Source organism: Triticum dicoccoides, chromosome 7B (assembly GCF_002162155.2).
Source record: "Triticum dicoccoides isolate Atlit2015 ecotype Zavitan chromosome 7B, WEW_v2.0, whole genome shotgun sequence".
Classification (NCBI taxonomy): Eukaryota; Viridiplantae; Streptophyta; class Magnoliopsida; order Poales; family Poaceae; genus Triticum; species Triticum dicoccoides.
The window spans coordinates 342329648-342351387 of NC_041393.1; the positions used below are offsets into that span (position 1 = coordinate 342329648).

The 21740-nt window shown below is 45.2% G+C and overlaps 1 long non-coding RNA gene across 3 annotated transcripts; it reads right to left on the bottom strand.

Moving 5' to 3' along the window:
* Nucleotides 1–3295: 3295 nt before the first annotated feature.
* LOC119340814 lies at nt 3296–9392 on the bottom strand. Of its 3 annotated transcripts, none has more exons than XR_005164691.1 (3): nt 6596–9392; nt 4495–6314; nt 3296–3635 (listed from the first exon to the last, which is right to left on the bottom strand). It is a non-coding gene; the product is annotated as an uncharacterized LOC119340814 (long non-coding RNA). The 3 variants fall into 3 exon arrangements; XR_005164690.1 differs by lacking the exon at nt 3296–3635 and having other exon boundaries at nt 4107–6314; nt 6596–8553; nt 8735–9392; XR_005164689.1 differs by lacking the exon at nt 3296–3635 and having other exon boundaries at nt 4107–6314.
* Between the last annotated feature and the right edge of the window lie 12348 nt (nt 9393–21740).

Below are 21740 nucleotides of genomic sequence, written 5' to 3' on the forward strand. Positions count from 1 at the left end.
AAGAAGTAAACAAATGAAGAACTAAGGGGCTAGGGGTCTACAAAGCTAGAAAAACTAAAAAGCAATACCTCAAGGAGGCAAGAAAGAGATCCATCTCAATAACTCATCTCTAAAGACATGTTTAACTCTATGCTGCTTGAGATTAATATCATGGATCAAGGCACTTATCCATTTATTAAAGCTTGGCCTTTCATGCCTAAACACCTTGGCGTTCCTTACTATCCAGATGTTCCAGCAAGCAACAAAACCACCTCGGTGAAAAAAGGTTTTGCAAAGTCTCGTTTAGCCTGCAACACAATGCTGCTCATATCATCTCCCTATGGCCAACTGATTTGAAGATAGTTACAGATTCTCACACTAAAATTGAAGTGGAAGAAGAGGTGACCTCTAGTTTCCCTTGTCAACAGAGGACAAAGAGCACAATTGACGCCATCATCCATATGCCAATGCCTTGTATCAACCATATCGTTGGTGTTAAGCTTGTCCATAGTCAACATCCAAGCAAACACTTTTATTTTCTTTGTGCATGATGATTTCCATATCTAGAGCAACAGAGGATTGAATGACAAGGTAAAATGCATGAAGGAATAGAATATCTTAGGCCTAAAAGCATTGCATGTCCCCTGCCAACACCAGATATCATTTGCATCCAAATCTATATTGTGAGTGGACATCATTTCCTGAACTATCATATATTCATCATATGCTTGCTCAGACACAGGTAAATTAAACATCTCTGAGATATCATGCACTTGAAAAGCATCTGCTACAGTTATCATGGGTCTTTGACATATGAAAGAATCCTAGGAAATCTTGATTGTAAGGTTGTCACAGAATCACTCAACTTCATTTGTTAGACCAAAATAGAGCTGAATCACCGCAGTTGATTTGCACCCAAGTGTTGTTTCTGAAATGATCCAACAATTTGCATATATCTTTCCACCAGAAAGAACCACAGCTATCAGTGCCCTGTGGAACCCTCCCATGATAATATGAATTCCAAACTAGAGGAGACCCATGGCAGATACATCTTATTCAAAAACTTATGCATATGCTTAAGCAACAAAGCAATATTCTGGACTCCCAAGTTCAAAATTCCTAATCCCCCCTTGCTTTTAGGCCTACAAATCAAATCCCATGCTGCGAGATACTGAGAGGGCTCATCTCTATGGTTTCTCCATAGGCATTGTCTCTGGATTCTCTCCGGTTGTTTTAAATTTCTAGGAGGGACTAGCAAACTTCCAAGATAGAATATGGGCATGGATGACAGAGCAGAATTGAGGAATTGTGATCTTTCACCCTGATTGAGGAAGGAGGAACTAGCTGACATTCTTCTTTCCATGCAATCCACCAAATGCGTGAAGTCAATCATCTTAGGCCTAGTTGCACCCATAGGCAGTCCCAAGTATGTGAAAGGCATTTTCCCCACTTGACATCCAAAAGTTGCAGCAAGAGAAGTGATTGTATTCTCGTCAACATTAATAGGAACCATGGATGATTTGTGATAATTAATAACTAGGCCAGTAGAAGTGGAAAAAACCTTAAGCATATCTTTCAGAGCAAGTAACTGTGCCATATCTTGTAACATCCCAAAATTTTAAATTTTGGAATGTTATATTAAATAAATGATTATGAGTGTTTGTTTTACTGTTGTGTGATTGATTCTGTGAAATTGAGTGGAATTTGAAACTTTTTGAAAGTTGAATGAGAGGGAATAAAAGAACTTTCCCAAAACTTTCATCTTGCATTTTTTTATCTCCATGAATTCAAGCCATCTCATCACAAGACCCTAGAGTGAAGATAATATGACTTCTTCCATTTAAAGAAATGAAAAGGGGTTTGAAAATGATTTGAATTCCATTTGAAATATTTCAAATTTAGAAACTTTAAGCAACTCAATGAGTTCATTAAATGACTTCTTCAAATTTGAAGAAAGAGAGTTGGAAGTTCCAAAGATATAATTTGGAAGTCACTTTGAAGTTATTTGAAACTCATTTCCATTTGAAGTTGTTTGAATTCCCAAGCTTAAAATCCTTTAAAAACTACTCAAAACGAGAGAACAAATATGACACTTCAAAATTCATAGGGAATTTGAAATATAACTTTGCCAAGGGAAAACATAAAAGAAATGTAATTGGTTTGAAATTCAAATTCAAAACCAATTGGGAGTTATTTGGGTTTCTGTAAAAAATGCATGCACACACACACTCGCCCGCACCTCTCTCGCTCGCTCGCTCACCTGCACCCGCTGACTGGTGGACCCCACCTATGTCGTCCACAACCTCCCACTCGCCCCGCACGGGAACAGCATGTCGCGCGCACACGCCGAAACCGCCAGGAGAAGCCCTCGCGGACGAGCTTATCCCCGCGACTCCGCAGCCACTACTCGCGCCTATAAAAGCCCCTTGTCCCTCTCTCTCTCTCCATTCTGCCACTTCGCATCGTCCCATGCTGCTGCCTACGTCATTTGGATCTCGCCCGTCGGAGCTACCTCGCTGGTGCTCTTCGACGCCCGTAAACGACCTCGGATTCGTCTTCTTCCGTCAACCTACTGCCCTACTCGAGATGCATCTAGTTGACATTTTTGTTTGCCCTAGGTTCGCTGGAGACGCCTCCCCGATGACACATGCCCTCGCCGGAGCAACGGGTCACCGCCCTTCTCTCCACCCGTGCCGACCACCCGACGCGCGCCGCCACCACCACTGCGACCCCCTCGTCATGTTCGTCCCCTTCGTCTTCTTCCCCGCCGTCGAGGATTGCCGTAGGCGCCGCCCCGTCACCGCACGACGCCAGCGCCGCGGCCTCCTGTACATCATCATCGTCACCGTGAGCGACCCCCTCCTCATTTGTTATTATTTCTAGTTAACCTATTGCGCCAAATGGTGCAGAGACCCGCTAAAGCCATGTTGTCGATGAAAATAGTTTCATTTTGCAAGGACCTATTTTATATTTGTAGTAGAATGTTATATTGAAAACGCTGCAAAACTTTTTGTGCCAAATAGCACAAAGGCCCTTCTGATTCCATGTTAGTGATGAAAAGAAATCCATAGTTTAAATGATTTTGTTACGGGTAAGCACATATGATAACAAATTTAATCTCTCTTAGTTCAGGAAAACGGGTGCTTGTTGCACCAAATGGTGCACAGGCACCCTAAATCCATGTGCGCGAGGAAAAAATTATCCATGGTTCAATCGCCTTAAATAGGAAAAATGGTCGATTGTTATCTACAATGAGATGTATATACACATTCAATTTGATAACATAAAATATTTGATACCATCTTCACATAGACCCATTTGAAATCATGTACGTGTTGAAAATATGTGCACTTTCCAGTGACTCTGTTTGAGCAAAACAAACATACGCTTTTGTTTAAAAATATATGTGTCTATAAAATCATGAGTGTTTTGGCCATACACATAGTACTCCCTCCATCCTAATATAAGTCTCAACTTTTTACTAACTCTAGTACAAAATTATACTAAGGTCGAGACACTTATTTCGGGACAGAGGGGGTAGAATACAAAGAAGCCAGGGGACTACATATTAAATCCTGTCTTGCTCTTAAAACAAAACAATAAAACTTATAATTTCCTCTCTTGAGAGCATTCTCCTCTTCTCCTTCTCGGGTGCCCTGTTTGGATTCCAACGAATCGTGCACCACCACCACCAAAGCCAAGGAAAGTGTTATTTACATAGCAGAAAAACAATGCATAATACAATTATATAGACATCTCTAGCAAAATTATTGATTGCACATGTAGATTGAGACTAAAATGAAGAAGGCATTAATAATCAAGACGAAGAAGGTATGGTCATGGTATGTATACTCAGCCAGGAGTCTCAAATGAAGTACTCCCTCCATAAAGAAATATAAGAGCATTTAGATGACTACTTTAGTGATCTAAATGATCTTATATAAGTAGTGATATAAATGTTCTTATATTTGTTTACGGAGGGAGTACCAGTCATGCCATAGTTAAATTTCAGTTCAAATATCACGTAAAAACTTCTCAACTTAACTAACAAAAACATACTGAGACTCCACCATTTGACTTCCACTTAGAAGGTTCTCATATAGATGGACCCACAAAAAAATTACGACTGGTTAGACAAAAACAAGAAACATTTTCCTGTCAAAGGTATTTCAAAATTAACAAGAGGAAAACACAGGAAAATTACCGTCCCTGTGTCGACCTGGTAGTTTTTTAGAGGCCCAAATTTGCTTCATTCTAAATAGATGACACAGTAAACTGACTATAAAACCTGTCATTTCATACCACAACCCAATGACTAACAATGAACATATCTCTATATGCAATATGATTTCAGAGTGAAACTTACCATTATTTGCTATTGGACCAATCAAATGTGGTTTCAACTCCACATGAGAAAAATAATGTGGAAACTGAACATACATCTGAGCATACAAAACCAGAAATTCAAGCAAGAATTAGACAGGGCATCTAAGGACACGATGGCATTCACTCAACTTGGTATGCAGCATCGGTGCAATGAAATGTATCAATGCCATGATAAGATCCACATGTCCACCTTCATGCCTCCATGACTCCTGCCGACCACGCACCTCTCCCATGGCGTGTCCCCACATTCCCAGCCACGCCTTCTCAAGTACTCCCAAGAAGATAACGGCAATAACAGGCTATGCTAACATTATAAACTTAATATTAGTATTATTGGACAGACATTTAACTTGCACATGAACCATGTAAAATGCAAAATTACTAATGCCAGCTTAATAAAATGACTCCGTGGTGTTGTACATGGCAAACCAAAGATCATGCTTGGTACTATCTTAGGTCGCAACTAATAAGCTAAAAGAAGAACGGAAACTTAATAAAGGTGTTGAATCACATATAATTCATGCTGCCCTTGATAATGGATCAATCAACTTTTCCTAAATTAAACAATAGTGAAATTCTAGTAGCCTAAAGGCCTGATTTGCACATATAGGATATAAGATTATATGATCAAGAAATATCAACATGGATGCTACCCAGCACGAGACACTACCTTCTGGTCAAGCAGCACTAATTATAATGAACATGATTTATTAAGTGAACAAAAGCTATTTTCCCCTAAAAAATAACTCGCATTATTTCTAAGTGAAAAGACTAAGAGTTATAAATTTAAAAAGTAGAACCATGCAAATTATTGATTTATAAACTATCAGATGCATTCGGTCCAGTACTTTGAGAGAAAGGCAAATAGCAAGAAACCAAAGCAGACCCCTGCCTCCTAATGAAGAGCTTCAATAAACTTAAATTGTCATCCTATCAACTAATTATACACACAAGAACCTTCCGAAATGTGAGCTTCTCAGCCAAGATCATGACAATATTCAGACCTTCACCAAAAGGAAGTAACTTCATCAGTTGTGACCTATGACACATATATTTCAAAATCAAAACCAAAAGGAGGTAAATTCATGAGTTGTGACCTATGATCAAGTATATATCTCAATAGCAGCTGAAAATAAGTCAATCTGAAGGTTCTTGCCATATGTATCCCGGTTAGACATCTTTGCTTTGAGAAAATCTTTTAGTGCTTTCATGTTTATGCATCTCAAATTCTTTCCATTTGCATCCCTTCTTCTGCTAGTTAATACAAACACTGAACTAAAATACATTTGGAAATGTCTAGAGAGATCTCAGGAGAAATTCAATGATATTAGCAAAAAGTTATCAGAGATGCATCAAGTACTGATGCATGTAATATCTATAGTCCAGAGATATAAGAAGTAGATGATTCAAACCCATGCATGCTAGTTAGCTTGACAAAGTTAATTTTTTGTTTTGGTACCAAACACCTATCCTTGCCTAGCGAAGGCCAATAGTTTGTTCACTTTGGAACCAAATACACACTAAATAATCATGCATAAACTGGTTGAGTTATGGATGTGCCAAATAATTACTATAACATAGTAGCTCTGGAATTATTTCACAGGGAATGAACAAAAAAGAATCTATTCAGAAGGAAAAAAGAATCATAGCCTATTCATTCATGGTTGCATATATAGATTCCTAGCCAAAAAATACAGCCTATACTAATACACGACTGGATATCAGGATCATCAAGATAAATAGTTTCCTTACAGAATCATGTACGGTTGTGCAGCTAATTAAACATCTAAATAAAGATAAAGGATACACCTTCTTTCCATCTGACAGTATTCGATAATCAACCACACTCGTAATATCTTGAAAGGAGTTTCTGCCTGTAATTGGGAGGATCTTGTGAAATGTATAATCTAGTTGTCCTTGCCTTCCTCTGTAGATAACCGGCTGCAGTACTGATTGTTCACAAATTCGGCAGTATAGAGTTAATATGTAGTATATCGAGAGTATGATCAAACATAAACATTATTCACAAGAAAAGGAAAGAGTGTCCAACATTGCAAATGAAAGATAGACAAGACAGAAAATCAAAAGCTTGTAGACATAAACACAAATAGTTAGTACCCAGACCTTCGGATCGGAAATGACTTAGATTTATTTTTTCCTTAGATTGCAGGGAGCATATCATTAGATTACTTAGTACTGCTCATAAAAAGGTCCAAGTGCAAGTACTCACAGGCCTGCAGGCAACCGATAGTGTCTCCAGTTGTACTCCTCGGTGAATCCGGACATTGGGCAGGTTGTCGATGGACGCCGTCGGCACATGCCGTTGGTGCCCAAGATCTCCAAGAGTCCACTGCATTCACCCACCCATCAATATTTTGCATCAAATATCAGAGAATCCTATAAATACATATATTAGGAAGTTCTTCTAATAGTATAGTAACATAATCCAACAATTAATATATTGACAACACTATTGCTTGAAGGGTCCAATCAGAAGCTCCTAATTATTTTAGTCTGCCAGGCAATCTCTATGTACTACAATCTTCAAGCATGTCATGTAACCAACTTATTCACTGATAATGAGAAGGAAGAACTATCTGAGTAGCTGAGGAGGGCAGCGAGTAGGATGGTTTGTATACACTGAAATCCAATCTTGTTCAGTGATGGAATATGCAGCATACATGTCCCTAAAGCTGCAATGCTAATGATCCATTGTGATACGGTTCCTGAAAGTTATGATACGATATAAAATCATTTTGAGTAGTAGGCAACCACACCATAACTGAATCAATCAGCAAGCAAAAGTCACACTCCAATTTTGAAGCGTACAAAATCCGAGCTCTGAGACTGAACTTATTTAGAAACTTAATAACTAAACTATATATGTGAGCTAGTAACCTCTCCCATACACTGAATAGGAAATGCTTCTAGTAAAAGGAGACAACAAGACAACCAATATGCCCAAGTATCAGAGAAAGATATAACCCAAATACACTGTAAAAGATGACGAAAAACTACAGGAAAAAAGAAAAAAGAATGATGACCTTAACAGATTATAGGGAAGACAGAAGCAGTCTCAAATTATTTATACTTTCAGAGTTGAATTACTCCTTCCAAAGCTAATGGCCAAGATGGCTGTAGGAAGGAACACCCAAAACATGACAAGGAAAGGGCCAAGTTAGCTGTAAGAAGGAGCTCACGGGCAAGATGCAACCAGAAGTGAACAAGGAGTCCAGTGGCTTATTTTCATCTCCTCCCATGCTGCTCCTCGATGGTTCGCCTCCTCCCATGACGGTGCCCGACGAAATTGGCCGGTCAGAATTTGCTAGTCAATCATTTGTCTTCTTATTGTAGTTCTAATTGAACATGGCACAATGATTTATCCACTATTTTAATCTTATACTGGAGTCTAAACATACAGGGAGCGTTTCATTTACATTCACCTTTGATTCTCCATATATTGATGTGTTCTCCAATAAAATAAATGATTTGGCTTTTTTATCATTATGGTTTGTGATTACAAGACTATAGAAATGACAAGTAACTTTTATATCAATTTCCATGATTTTAATCGCTTTGTGGCGCAGTGGCAATGTTTCATGACTACGGCTCTAGCATTGAACCGATGCAAGTTAATTGATATTATTTTGTAAAAATAGCTAGATAACATCTTATTGTTATCAAAATATTATCCAAGTGGGTATGTTGTCTTTACAATAGCCTAGTGAAACAAGAAGCATGAAAAAAAACTAAATAAGAATACGGCCTAGAGAGTATATTATATAATGTATTACTATTAGGCATGTATATAACATTAAATTTGAAACGTTAGACCTTTGCCAGGTGTCTTCCATCTGAACACAAAGATATGCAAATTTAAAAGTACCATAAGAATAATGACTCTTTAGAAGTACCGGAATAATAATGGCCCCATATACCAGAAAAGCAAATAGATGTGATGATTTACTGTTTATTGGCTGATTATCTACTTTTCAGCAGTTTCAGTGTGAATTGTCAGCAAAACAGAGATGAACTCTGCTGCTATGTATCCTCCTGCACCAGCCCATGTACCCCATCGCACTGAATTGCTCCATCCAATAGTTTCATTTGACTTGCGCCTACATTCAAAGCTGCAGTGATCTTTTTTCATTGGCTCGAGCACCCCAATCTGAAGTAAACAATAATTTCCTACAATGGACAGGGAAATGATTAATTACAGGAGCAAAATTATGGACAAAAAAGCACACAATTAACAATCAACCGTATAGAGTGAGGGATCTAGTAATGTTATGTGTCAAGCAAACAAGCGACCACTAACAATAATTTGCTCAAGTTGTGGAGTTTCCAGCTCTTAAATTCAAAAACTCACATCCCACGCGACCGTGTGACTCCTTTCGCTCAGTCCCACAGCCGCTGCAGTAGCACTCTGCCTCCGTCCTCTTGTGCTCCACCATGAGCGCCTCCTCCTCCGGTCCTCGCTAGCCTCTTCCTTCTTGGCCGGCAGCCTGTCACCCCGGTGCTGCATACCACCGTGTGACTGCCAGTTGGCATGCCAAGTGTAAGCGTGTGTGGTCCCACCTGTTGCCGCATAGGGCCCGGGCCAGTTGGCGTGCGTGGGTACTTAAGCTTTGGACAGGGGCGTGTATCAGTATGCTGAAAGAAATGAACTAATTCCCTCACCTACCCTCTCCTCTGCTCATCCCCTTCTCCAAGCTTCTCCCCCTCCCCTCTCTCGATCCGATCCAGCCTACTCTGGTCCCCCCTCAACCAGATCGGGGCGTTACAATTGGTAATCAGAGCCTCCGATCCTGCCCCAAATTTTTTTCGCTGCTGCCTCCTGATTTGGATCGGTAACATCCACTGCCTCGGGTGTGACTTGCTCCGGCGAGATCACGCAAAATCCCCGGCGGGGTTCGATCTAGCAGGGGTGCGAGACGGCACCGTCCAAGCCCTCCGTCCAGACCCGGCAGTTGCTGGCGGCCATGGACGACAACACCACCAGCCTCAAGGCCATGATGGAGACGATTCTCGCGTGCCTCGACGAACAGAAGGTCGACAGCGACAAGCGGCTCGAGGCGCAGATCGCCTTCAACACCCAAGTCTCGCAAGATCTGCGCTCCCTCGCCAAGCAAGTCGATCTCACGTAGGCGGATGTCGACGAGACTCGCAAGGCGCTGGAGAGATCGCCCTCACCGTCGGAATCGCACTCCCCGACCGTGCTCCATCCACCACCACCACCACCTCCGCGGCCCCACAGCACCAACATGGGCCGCCGCCGTCTCCGCGCCTCTCAGACCAGCGCCCGCCCCTGTTGGCCACAGCACCACAACCCGGCGTCCAATCCCAGCACCAGCAGTACCACCAGATCGGCGAGGCGCACCACCAGCAGCAGCACCATGGTGACCACTACGTCAAGCCGCCGAAGCACGACTTCCCTCGCTTCGATGGTAGCGCGCCTTACCTCTGGCTCGACCGCTGCCGGGCGTATTTCGACCTCTACCATGTGCCGCCCGCGAGTTGGGTGACCACGGCGACACTATACATTGAAGGGCAAGCGGCTCACTGGCTTCAGGCATTTCGCCAAACACATGGCGGCCTCGGTTGGAATGCGTTCTGCGCTGCGATTCAAGAGGAGTTCGGGGTCGACGAATTTGAGATGGAGATGCACAAATTGTTGCAGCTCCGTCAGATTGGCACGGTCAGCGAGTATCGCAAGGAGTTCGATACATACATGTATCATCTCCTGGCACTCGACCCATCTCTCAGCAACAAATTCTTCATCACTCAATTTTTGCTGGGCCTCAAGGACGAGTTGCGCGCAGCAGTTCGGCTGCAGGCGCCCAACAGCATCACGCATGCGTCCATTCTCGCACGCATTCAATAGGAGGAGCTGAACACGCCCAGGGCGCGTCCACGGCCGCAGCCGCAGGGCCGCCCACCACCACCTGTGCCCGCCCGGCCGCCGGCCACGCCCTGCCAACAGCCCGACGACTACGCCCGCGAACGACAACTCAAGGAGTTCCGGCGCGCCAACGGACTCTGCTTCAAGTGCGGAGACCGGTACACTCGTGATCACCGCTGCAACACGCAGGCCCAGCTCCTCACCATCCAAGTGGGCGCATACGGGGAGCTGCTCACCGACGACACCGTGCACGCACTCGACCTGCTCGATGCACCCCAACAAGAAGCACCCCCTCCAGAGTGTTGCACAATATCAGCGCACGCCCTGGATGGCTCGGAGGCGCCAAGCACAATCCGTCTCCGCGCGCTTGTGGGCAACCAAGTTATGCTCCTTCTACTGGACTCTGGGAGCACCCACAGCTTCGTCAACAAGTCGTTCGTCGAGCGCGTTGGGGCGACAACGCAAGAGATCGCCACATTGGATGTGCAGGTGGCCAACGGTGACCGACTAACCTGCTCGCGCCAAGTTTCGGAGCTCCAGTGGTGGATGCAGGGCCACACGTTCTCGACGCCGATGTACGAGCTCGACACAGGCGCATACGATGGAATCCTAGGCATGGACTGGTTGGAGAAGAACAGCCCAATGACTTGCCACTGGCAGGAGAAATTCATCTCCTTCCTGCACGAGGGCGAGACAGTCAAGCTACAAGGTGTTCGTCCAAAGTCGACACCCACTCTCGCAGCGGTGCAACCGGTAGAACTATGCAAGTTGATCGCCGGCAATGATATCTGGGCAATGGCCATGGTCGAGATGCAGCCCCCCAAACCAAGACCACGCAAGCCCTCGCAGACGCCCATCAACGATCTCCTGGAAGAATTCAGCAACGTGTTCACCGCACCCACCGGCTTGCCTCCTCACAGGCAGTATGATCACGCGGTCACATTGGAAGATGGAGCCCAGCCAACAAACACACGGCCCTACCGCTACTCTCCATTGCAAAAGGACGAGATTGAGCGGCAGTTCAAAGAAATGCTCGACGCCGGTGTGATCACGCACTCGGTCAGTCCATACGCGGCGCCAGTTTTGCTTGTGAAGAAGAAGGATGGCACCTGGCGATTCTGCGTGGATTACAGGCGTCTCAATGACGTGACCGTGAAGAACAAGTTTCCCTTGCCCGTCGTCGACGAGCTACTCGATGAACTTGCCGGAGCGGCTTTCTTCTCCAAGCTTGACCTGCGCGCAGGCTACCATCAAATTCGCATGCGCGAACAGGATGAACACAAGACAGCATTCAAAACTCACCACGGCCATTTCCAATTCAGAGTCATGCCATTCGGGTTGACAAATGCTCCGGCCACGTTCCAATGCCTGATGAACGCTATCTTCGCCAAGTATACCCGTAAGTTTGTCATCATTTTTCTTGACGACATCCTTGTTTTCAGTGAGACACTCGAGGACCACTTGGAACATCTCCGCATCGTCCTCAACTTGCTCCGCGAGCACCAGCTATATGCCAAGATGTCCAAGTGCTCGTTCGCGCAAGATCACATTGATTATCTGGGTCACGTCATCTCCAAGCAGGGCGTCGCGACTGATTCTGAGAAGACAGACGCCATGGCGCAGTGGCCTACTCCAACCAACGCCATCGAGCTCCGTGGCTTTCTGGGGCTCACCGGCTATTACCGCAAGTTCGTCCCCCACTACGGGATCATTGCCAAGCCGCTAACCCAGCAGCTCACCAAGAAAGGCTTTGCATGGCCCGAGTCGGCGCAGCTCGCGTTCGACACGCTCAAGAAGGCGATGGTGACCACGCCGGTGCTCGCCCTTCCCGACTTCGACAAGCCATTCTCCATCGAAACCAACGCCTGCGACACAGGCATTGGTGCCGTGCTCGTCCAAGACGGTCACCCCATCGCATACTACAGCAAGGCGTTGGGCGTGAAGAACCAGAAGCTCTCCACCTACGAGAAAGAGTTCTTGGCCGTCATGATGGCCGTGGACAAATGGCGCTCTTACCTGCAACGCGGGCCGTTCACCATTGTCACGGACCACAAAAGCTTATGCACGCTTGGGGACCAGCATCTGGTGACCGATGTCCAGCGCCGTGCCATGTCCAAATTGGTCGGCCTCCAATTCAAGTTCCAGTACAAGAAGGGCGTCGACAACAGCGCGGCGGATGCTCTCTCTCGCGTGGGCAGTCACTACAGCGCCAATGCTCTGTCCCTCTGCCAGCCAACATGGATTCAGGAAGTGGCCAATTCGTATGCCACGGATCCAGATGCCCAGGAAAAGATTCAGCAGCTCGCGCTGCACAGTCCGGACGACGAGGAGTGCGAGCTGTACCGTGGAGTCATTCGCCGTCGCGGGCGGCTGTGGATCGGCACAAACACAACCCTGCGCACCAAACTGATTAGCGCTCTGCATGACAGTGCCGTGGGGGGCCATTCTGGCTCGACAGCAACTTACCACCGAGTCAAGAAGCTGTTTGAGTGGAAGGGTTTGAAACATGATGTTGAAGATTATGTGCGGCAGTGCCAGATTTGTCAACAGGCGAAGCATGAATTGCATAAACCAGCGGGCAAGTTGGCACCCCTGCCCATTCCGACAGCCCCGTGGCGTGATCTGACAATGGACTTCATCGAGGGCTTGCCCAAGTCCGAAGGGTATGACACGATCATGGTGGTTGTCGACCGCTTCACCAAGCTTGCACACTTTGTGCCCCTGCGACACCCATTCACGGCGACACGGGTGGCAAGAGTGTTCTGGGACAACATCGTCAAGCTGCACGGCATCCCCTCCTCCATCGTCTCCGACCGCGACAAAGTGTTCACCAGCGTGCTTTGGCGGGAACTGCTAGCCAGCGCGGGCACCAAGCTCCTCTACTCCACTGCCTATCACCCCCAGACGGACGGACAAAGCGAGCGCGTGAACCAGTGCATGGAGATGTACTTGCGCTGCGCTGTTCACGACACTCCCACGCAATGGTGTCGCTGGCTGCCCTCTGCAGAATTCTGGTACAACTCCTCTTTCCACTCTTCTCTGGGTTGCTCTCCGTTCAAGGCTCTGTATGGGGTGGATGCCAACGAGGGCAGCATGGCAACATGGCCGGCAACACAAGCATCATTGCCGGAAGGGGAGCAGTGGGATTGGGCACTGCACAAGGAAAACTTGCAGGCACAGTTGACTCGGGCGCAAAAGAAGTACAAAAAGTTTGCAGACAGAAATCGCACTGAGCGCGTCTTTTAGGTTGGGGAGCAAGTACTGCTGAAACTGCAACCCTATGTGCAGAAATCGGTGGCCAGCCGCCCGTGCGCCAAGCTGGCGTTCAAGTTCTTCGGACCATTCACCATCAGCGCCAAAATTGGTCCCTCGGCATACAAGCTGGAGCTGCCGCCCGACAGTCGCATTCACCCTGTGTTCCATGTGTCCCAGCTGAAGCCGTTCACACCCAATTATACACCAGTGTTCTCCGAACTGCCTGCGACCGTCGACTTATCAGCAGTGGACTCTAACCCAGTTCAGATTTTGGATCGGAGGATGATGAAGAGAGGAGACGCACCAGTGGTTCAGGTGCAGGTGGCATGGAACACAACTCCTCCGTCGACAACCTGGGAAGACTATGAAGTTCTTCGACGTCGCTATCCACAGTCACCAATCTGGGAAGACAGTAACTCCGAAGAAGGGGCCGTTTCTCAAGGCGGGGAGAATGTCACCCCGGTGCTGCATACCACCGTGTGACTGCCAGTTGGCATGCCAAGTGTAAGCGTGTGTGGTCCCACCTGTTGCCGCATAGGGCCCGGGCCAGTTGGCGTGCGTGGGTACTTAAGCTTTGGACAGGGGCGTGTATCAGTATGCTGAAAGAAATGAACTAATTCCCTCACCTACCCTCTCCTCTGCTCATCCCCTTCTCCAAGCTTCTCCCCCTCCCCTCTCTCGATCCGATCCAGCCTACTCTGGTCCCCCCTCAACCAGATCGGGGCGTTACACAGCCGCAGCTCACTCTCACCCGCTCTCCATGACTCCTTCAGCCGCTGCCGCATCTAATCCTCGCCCTCGCATGCTTTACCCAAAACATGGCAAGAAAAGGGCCAAGTTGGATGTAAGAAGAAGGAGTTCACGGGCAAGATGCAACCAGAAGTGAATAGGGAGTCCGACGGCTTATCTTTATCTCCTCCCGTGCTTCTCCTTGATGGTTTGCCTTCTCCCATGACGGCGCCCAACGGAATTGGCCGGTCAGCATCGGCGACAGAGTCAAGCCGTCTTCCTCGCTGGCTCTGTCTTCCCCATCTTTCTCGGTGTTGACCACTCAGGTAACTCCAGTGAAGAGGAGATGGAGAATCGAACGGGAGAAGGAGGGCCACGGTGGTGGTCGAGAGCAAGAGAGGAGTAGAGATGTGAATGTCTCGCACCAGCCGGAGACCCTCTCCCGTCCGCTGTCGCACCTCCCTCTCCTCTTTCCTCTCGCTTTCTCCCTCCTCTCTTGCTTTCTCTCTCCTGCAGGGACCGGTCCATGGCGAATCGAGCGTCCCCGCCATCGCCTTTTGCCGGAGATGCTCGTCGCCGCTGCCAAAGATGCCTGCCGCCACGCCCGCACGCCTCGGATCCGGCCAGATCCCCTACTCTTCCACCCCAACAAGAAGACCCGACGGCGGCTGATGAGGGAGGAGGGAGTGGTGCTGCGCTGCACTGTGGGGGTCGAGGGGAAAGAGAGCTAGGTTTGTGTTGTGGGGGCCGAAGCATGCCAGCAAAAGAGCGAGGCACATGAGGCGAGTGGGGAAAGGGCGGTTTCACCCAGTAAAGTTTCACCTAGCCAATCGAAAGGGACCCCGAGCCCATCAGTCATGGACCTTAAAAATCAACCACAAGGTGAAACCAGCGGTAAGGATCTGACGGACCTGGCTGCTCAGTTGACCAGATTCAACGCGATCAAACAGCCAAGAACATCCTGATTCAGGGGAGCTCCGAGAAGGAGGGTCGGCTAGCCTTCTTTTATGTTTATATTATTATTATTATTATTATTATTATTTGAATTAGATCGGTTAATTGTGGTTTAGTAAACTCATTGGTTTAGTTAAACTGATCTTGGTTTTTTTAGTCGTGGTAGTTTTTTTTATTTAGTGGTCATTCGCCATATAGATGCCGAAGTGAATACTACTCAGCCACCCGCAAGCCGCCACATGGCCAATGGCTTGTTCATAGTTTTATTTTCTTTTCTGTTCCACTGTTAGGTCCCTGTAATTAGCAGATTAGTCCATGATCTTAGATTAGCCACAAATTTTTAACCGTAAAACGAAACTCGATGAAACCAGCGGCAAATTCTTCGTCATGTTTAGATCTATCCATTGGTATCATTTTTGTAAACTTTTGTCAGATTCAAATTTGAAATTATTCAGATTTGAATTCAAACTTCAAATGGACATATCTCCTAAATCGTAGCTCAGATTGAGTTGATTCTTTTTGCACTTTGTCACGTAGTCGAACCCTATCACTTGGACCAATCTCACAAATTTTTTTGCACATTAGGATCTGTCCATGATGGTTTTAATACTATGTCGTGTATGCACCATAGTTCACATCACAATTTTGAACCTCATGCCACATGTTGTTTTGCACTTAGAAAATTTTGTGATAGTTGAGTGTGTGGGATTTTCATTTGGTTTTTCTAAGTCTTTTTGTTGTGCATGTTATTTTGGTTCTCTGAAATGATTGCTTATGTCAATGCAATGTTTGAATTTATAGATTTTCATTGGAGAGTGACGAATAGTTCTATTAAGTAAATTTCTGAGAGCGATATAATCTTCATCAACTATTACCAGGCAAGTTCACGTTTGACCATTCTTTCAGTTACCTATGTTTAATATATGCACTTAGTCCTTTGCGGTAGGATTGCATGGTAGGAACTTTATGCCGGATGGCTCGGCTTTTACCTAGTAGTTCATTTGAGGTAGGTCTAAACTATACAAACTTGTCACCACCGTGTGGGTTTATTTTTTGCCTTGCTAATGTAGACGTGGATTGGTAAGTGTTCATGGCGAGACTTGAGTGTCAAAGTAGTAATCAGTACCAAGACTTTAAATGATCTACCTGGGAAGAAATTGGTTGGAATGGTGGTGAAGTACAGTGGGGCATGCATGGGAAATCCATGGTGGTGCACCACTAGTGATCTGTCTGCTCAGGATCAAAGGGATCAAATGTATTTTCATGTCTAGAAGCTAACATGTGCAGCCACAAGCCAATATGGGCTCTGGCTTAGTTGAGTAGAAGGGTGACCTCTTCCGAGATGGGCTAGCAGATGTAGAACGAGTAGGTGTACAGGCCTATCTGTGGGTTAAGGGGGATACTTTCGAAAAACTATGTCTCGATCTTCCGATCATGGAGGTGATCGAGTCTTGTGGGGAAAAGTGTGCAACCTCCACAGAGTGTTAGAACCTAATCGATTAGCCGTGTCCCTCATACGTCTCCAACGTATCTATAATTTTTGATTGTTCCATGCTACTATATTACCCCTTTTGGATGTTTATGGGCTTCATTTTAGACATTTATATCATTTTTGGGACTAACCTACTAACCGGAGGCCCAGCCCGTATTGCTGTTTTTTTGCCTATTTCAGTATTTCAAAGAAAAGGAATATCAAACGGAGTCCAAATGGAATGAAACCTTCGGGAGCGTGATTTTTGGAACGAACATGATCCAGAGGACTTGGAGTGCAAGTCAAGAAGCAATCGAGGCGGCCAGGAGATAGGAGGGCGCGCCCCTGTCTCCTGGGCCCCTCGAGCGTCCACCGACCTACTTCTTCCTCCTATATATACCCACATACCCTAAAAACATCCAGGGAGCCAACGAAGAACAATTTCCACCGTCGTAACCTTATGTATCCGCGAGATCCCATCTTGGAGCCTTCGCTGGCGCTCCGCCGGAGGGGGAATCGACCACGGAGGGCTTCTACATCAACACCATAGCCCCTCTGATGAGTTGTGAGTAGTTTACCACAGACCTTCGGGTCCATAGTTATTAGCTAGATGGCTTCTTCTCTCTTTTTGGATCTCAATATCATGTTCTCCCCCTCTCTTGTGGAGATCTATTCAATGTAAACTCTTTTTGCGGTGTGTTTGTCGAGATCCGATGAATTGTGGGTTTATGATCAAGTTTATCTATGAGAAATATTTGAATCTTCTCAGAATTCTTTTATGTATGATTGAGTTATCTTTGCAAGTCTCTTCGAATTATCAGTTTGGTTTGGCCTACTAGATTGATCTTTCTTGCCATGGGAGAAGTGCTTAGCTTTGGGTTCAATCTTGCGGTGTCCTTACCCAATGACAGAAAGGGTTGCAAGGCACGTATTGTATTGTTGCCATTGAGGATAAAAAGATGGGGTTTATATCATATTGCTTGAGTTTATCCCTCTACATCATGTCATCTTTCTTAATGCGTTACTCTGTTCTTATGAACTTAATACTCTAGACGCATGCTGGATAGCGGTCGATGTGTGGAGTAATAGTAGTAGATGCAGGCAGGAGTCGGTCTACTTGTCGCGGACGTGATGCCTATATACATGATCATGCCTAGATAATCTCATAATTATTCGCTTTTCTATCAATTGCTCGACAGTAATTTGTTCACCCACCGTAATACTTATGCTATCTTGAGAGAAGCCTCTAGTGAAACCTATGGCCCCCGGGTCTATCTTTTATCATATAAGCTTTCAATCTACTTTTATTTGCATCTTTACTTTTCGTATCTATATTATAAAATAACAAAAATGTATTTATCTTATCATACTATCTCTATCAGATCTCACTTTAGTAAGTGACCGTGAAGGGATTGACAACCCCTTTATTGCGTTGGTTGCGAGTTCTTTGTTTGTTTGTGTAGGTGTGTGGGACTTTTGAGGAGCCTCCTACTGGATTGATACCTTCGTTCTCAAAAACTGAGGGAAATACTTACGCTACTTTGCTGCATTACCCTTTCCTCTTCAAGGAAAACCAACGCAAGCTCAAGACATAGCAAGTAGGATTTCTGGCGCCATTGTCGGGGAGGTCTTCGCTCAAGTCAAGACATACCAAGTACCCATCACAAACTCATATCCCTCGCATTTACATTATTTTCCATTTTCCTCTCGTTTTCCTCTCCCCCACTTCGCCCTTGCCGTGTTATTTTCCCTCTCTTTCCCAATCCTCTTCTCTCTTTCGTTTGCCTTGTCGTTATGGCTAGTTCCTTATCCGCTCCTTTGCCTCCCGAGTATGAAGTTTTTCACTTGAAGCAAAGGCAAGGAGAAAACTTAAAAGATGCTTGGTATAGGATGATGGAATCTTATCACAAGTGCACCATATAGGTGAACTTTAGAGTTCTTCTTCGCAATTTTTATGTTGGGTTAAATATGACGCATAGACAACTCTTGGATTGCATTGCCAAGGGAAATTTTATTGAAATTGATCCTAGTATTGCATGAAATTATAGAGGGAATAGTGGGAACACTACCTCAAAAGGGAGGACCACATCCTACCCAAGAAGAAACACAAGTGTTTGGAAAGATTTGCGAAGTAACAAAAATATTGCAAAAGTCTCTTGAGCCTCTTAAAAGTGTTAGCGGAAATCTTCACCGCATGAATATGTTGATTACTCTTTGCAATAAGCGGTTGGATTCTTTAGATTCCGAGTATGAAGGGAAACATAAAGAACCTCCCGGATTCGAGCATGACTCCGCTAAAAAACTGAAAATCAAAGATGGCACTACTTAGATCTATCCTCGCTTTTATGCCTAGCTAGGGGCATTAAACGATAGCGCTAGTTGGGAGGCAACCCAATTTTATTTGTGTTTTTTGTTTTTGTTTCTGTTTAGTAATAAATTTTGCATCTACTTTCTGTTTAGATGTGTTTTATGTTTTAGTTAGTGTTTGTGCCAAGTAGAACCCATAGGATAACCTATGGTGATAGTTAATTTGATTCTGCTGAAAAACAGAAACTTTGCACGCACGAAATTAGTTTTGTTAAATCACAAAAACGTGCTTTTGCATTGATTCGTTTTGCTGCTGATAAATAGACAAATTTTCCAGGATTTCCTATTTTTGTAGGATTTTTAGAGTTACAGAAGTTTGCGTTAGTTACAGATTGCTACAGACTGTTCTGTTTTTGACAGATTCTGTTTTTCATGTGTTGTTTGCTTATTTTGATGCATTTATGGCTAGTAAAATAGTTTATAAACCATATAGAAGTTGGAATACAGTAGGTTTAACACAAAAATAAATAAAGAATGAGTTCATTACAGTACCTTATGTGGTGGTTTTGTTTTCTTTCACTAACGGAGCTTATAAGATTTCCTGTTGAGTTTTGTGTTGTGAAGTTTTGAAGTTTTGGGTAAAGCTTTGATGGACTATGGAATAACGAGTGGCAAGAGCCTAAGCTTGGGTATGCCCATGGCACCCCAAGATATTCAAGGATAGCCAAAAGCCTAAGCTTGGGGATGCCCCGGGAAGGCATCCCCTCTTTCGTCTTCGTTCATTGGTAATTTTACTTGGAGCTATGTTTTTATTCGCCACATGATATGTGTTTTGCTTGGAGCGTCGTGTATTATATTAGTCTTTGCTTTTTAGTTTACCACAATCATCCTTGCTTTACACACCTTTTGGGAGAAGCCTACTTGATTAGAATTTATTAGAATACTCTATATGCTTCACTTATATCTTTTGAGCTAGAAAGTTTTTGCTCTAGTGCTTCACTTATATCTTTTAGAGCACAGCGGTGGCTTAATTTTGTAGAAATTTCTAGTCTCTCATGCTTCACTTATATTATTTTGAGAGTCTTTTAGAACAGCATGGTATTTGCTATGGTGTCACATCCCTAGTTCTGGTAATGCACTAGGCTAGATTCATGTGTGCATCATGTTTAAATTTGTGAAACCTGAACTGAGGCTTGTTGAAACCTCAAAAATCTAGTTAAAAGAAGGGCAAAAAACCCTGGAAAATGCATTCAATGTTTCCAAAATGGCCTTAAATAATGTTGGTTATATTTTGGCAAAGTTTTGCACCAAACCAAAAATAATGAACATTTTTGAGGAATATTTTGGGCACTGAATTTAAATCATTATTTTATTTGCATTTGGAATTATATTCATAATATGTATAGAATATATTTTCAAATACCCTGGAACATTTTATGTGCTTTTGGATTAGCCCATTCAGCAACATAAAAATACCCAAAGGATACTTGGCACTGTTTAGAATCTGTTTTTGAATTTAAACAGTGGCAAAGTTTAAAACAAACAAACAAACAAAACAGAAAACAAATAAGAAAAGTAGAAGGAAAAGGTTTACTTGGACTTATCTGCAGCCCACCTAGCGCCCCACTTGGCCCACCACTGTGGCTGAGGCCCAGCCCAACTCCCCACCATCTTCAACCTCTGCCAGTAGGCAGAGGTGTGTCGACGCGCGCGTCCCCGAGGCCTCCACCTCTTGCCTGCCTGCCGCCTCCCCGACGCGTCTGGACGATGCCACGCAGCACCCCGGTCCCTCTCTCCCACTCCCTCGCCCTTTCCCTGCCTCTGCTCCCTCTCTGCAGCGCGCCCGAATACCCCGCCGCATGCCAACGAGCACCGCCGCAGCCACGACCATCCCCTAGCCCAACCACTATGACCAATAGCTCAGCAAGGACCCGAAGCATCTCCTTGATGAGCCACGCAAGCCGGGTTTCACCGCAACACCTCCATCGATGCCTTCTTCAACCTCGGGACCGCCGCCCATCTCCGTCAAATTCGTCAGCTCCGAACCGTCCCCGACCTCGCCGAGCGTCCCGTCGTCATCGATGTGAGCCCCTGATCACTTACCCCCTGCTCCCCTCGTCGAATTCATGCCGCGACCATCGATCCCCGCCGTGGCAAAAGCTCACCGCGGCCCGGCCTTGTCGCCGCTGTGGTCTGAACTCTGGCCACCGCTGCAAGCTCCGTTCCGGCAATCTCCGGCCATTCCAGCTCCATCTGTCACCACCTCTGGATGCGCCGCACCCCCAGCTACTTGTAGCCGCAAACCACGTCAGAAACCGTCCCCTGTAGCGCCTTCCCGCGACGTCTCCGTCGTCGGTTTTGGTCGCTGCCGGCCGAACCCCGGCGAAGTCGACGTGGCCGCGTAATTAGCACTAACCACCGCCAGCTAGATCACCCACATACGCTGACAGATGGGTCCCAGTGCCCACTAATTTTGTAATTAGGATAAACACACCCCTGTTTAACCCTATGACACTAACGTGTAGACCCGACACGTCAGATTTGACCCGGGGCAGCTCTGTTAACCTGCTGACGTCATTCTGACGTAATGCTGACATAGTAAATCTATTTTTGGATTTAGTTTAATTTTAAATAATTTAGAAATTCCAAAAATATCCAAAACTTCAAAAATTCATATAAATTCAATTGTAACTCAGAATGAAATAATTTATATATGAAAAATGATCAGAAAAATCCAATCTATCCATGTGTACCATT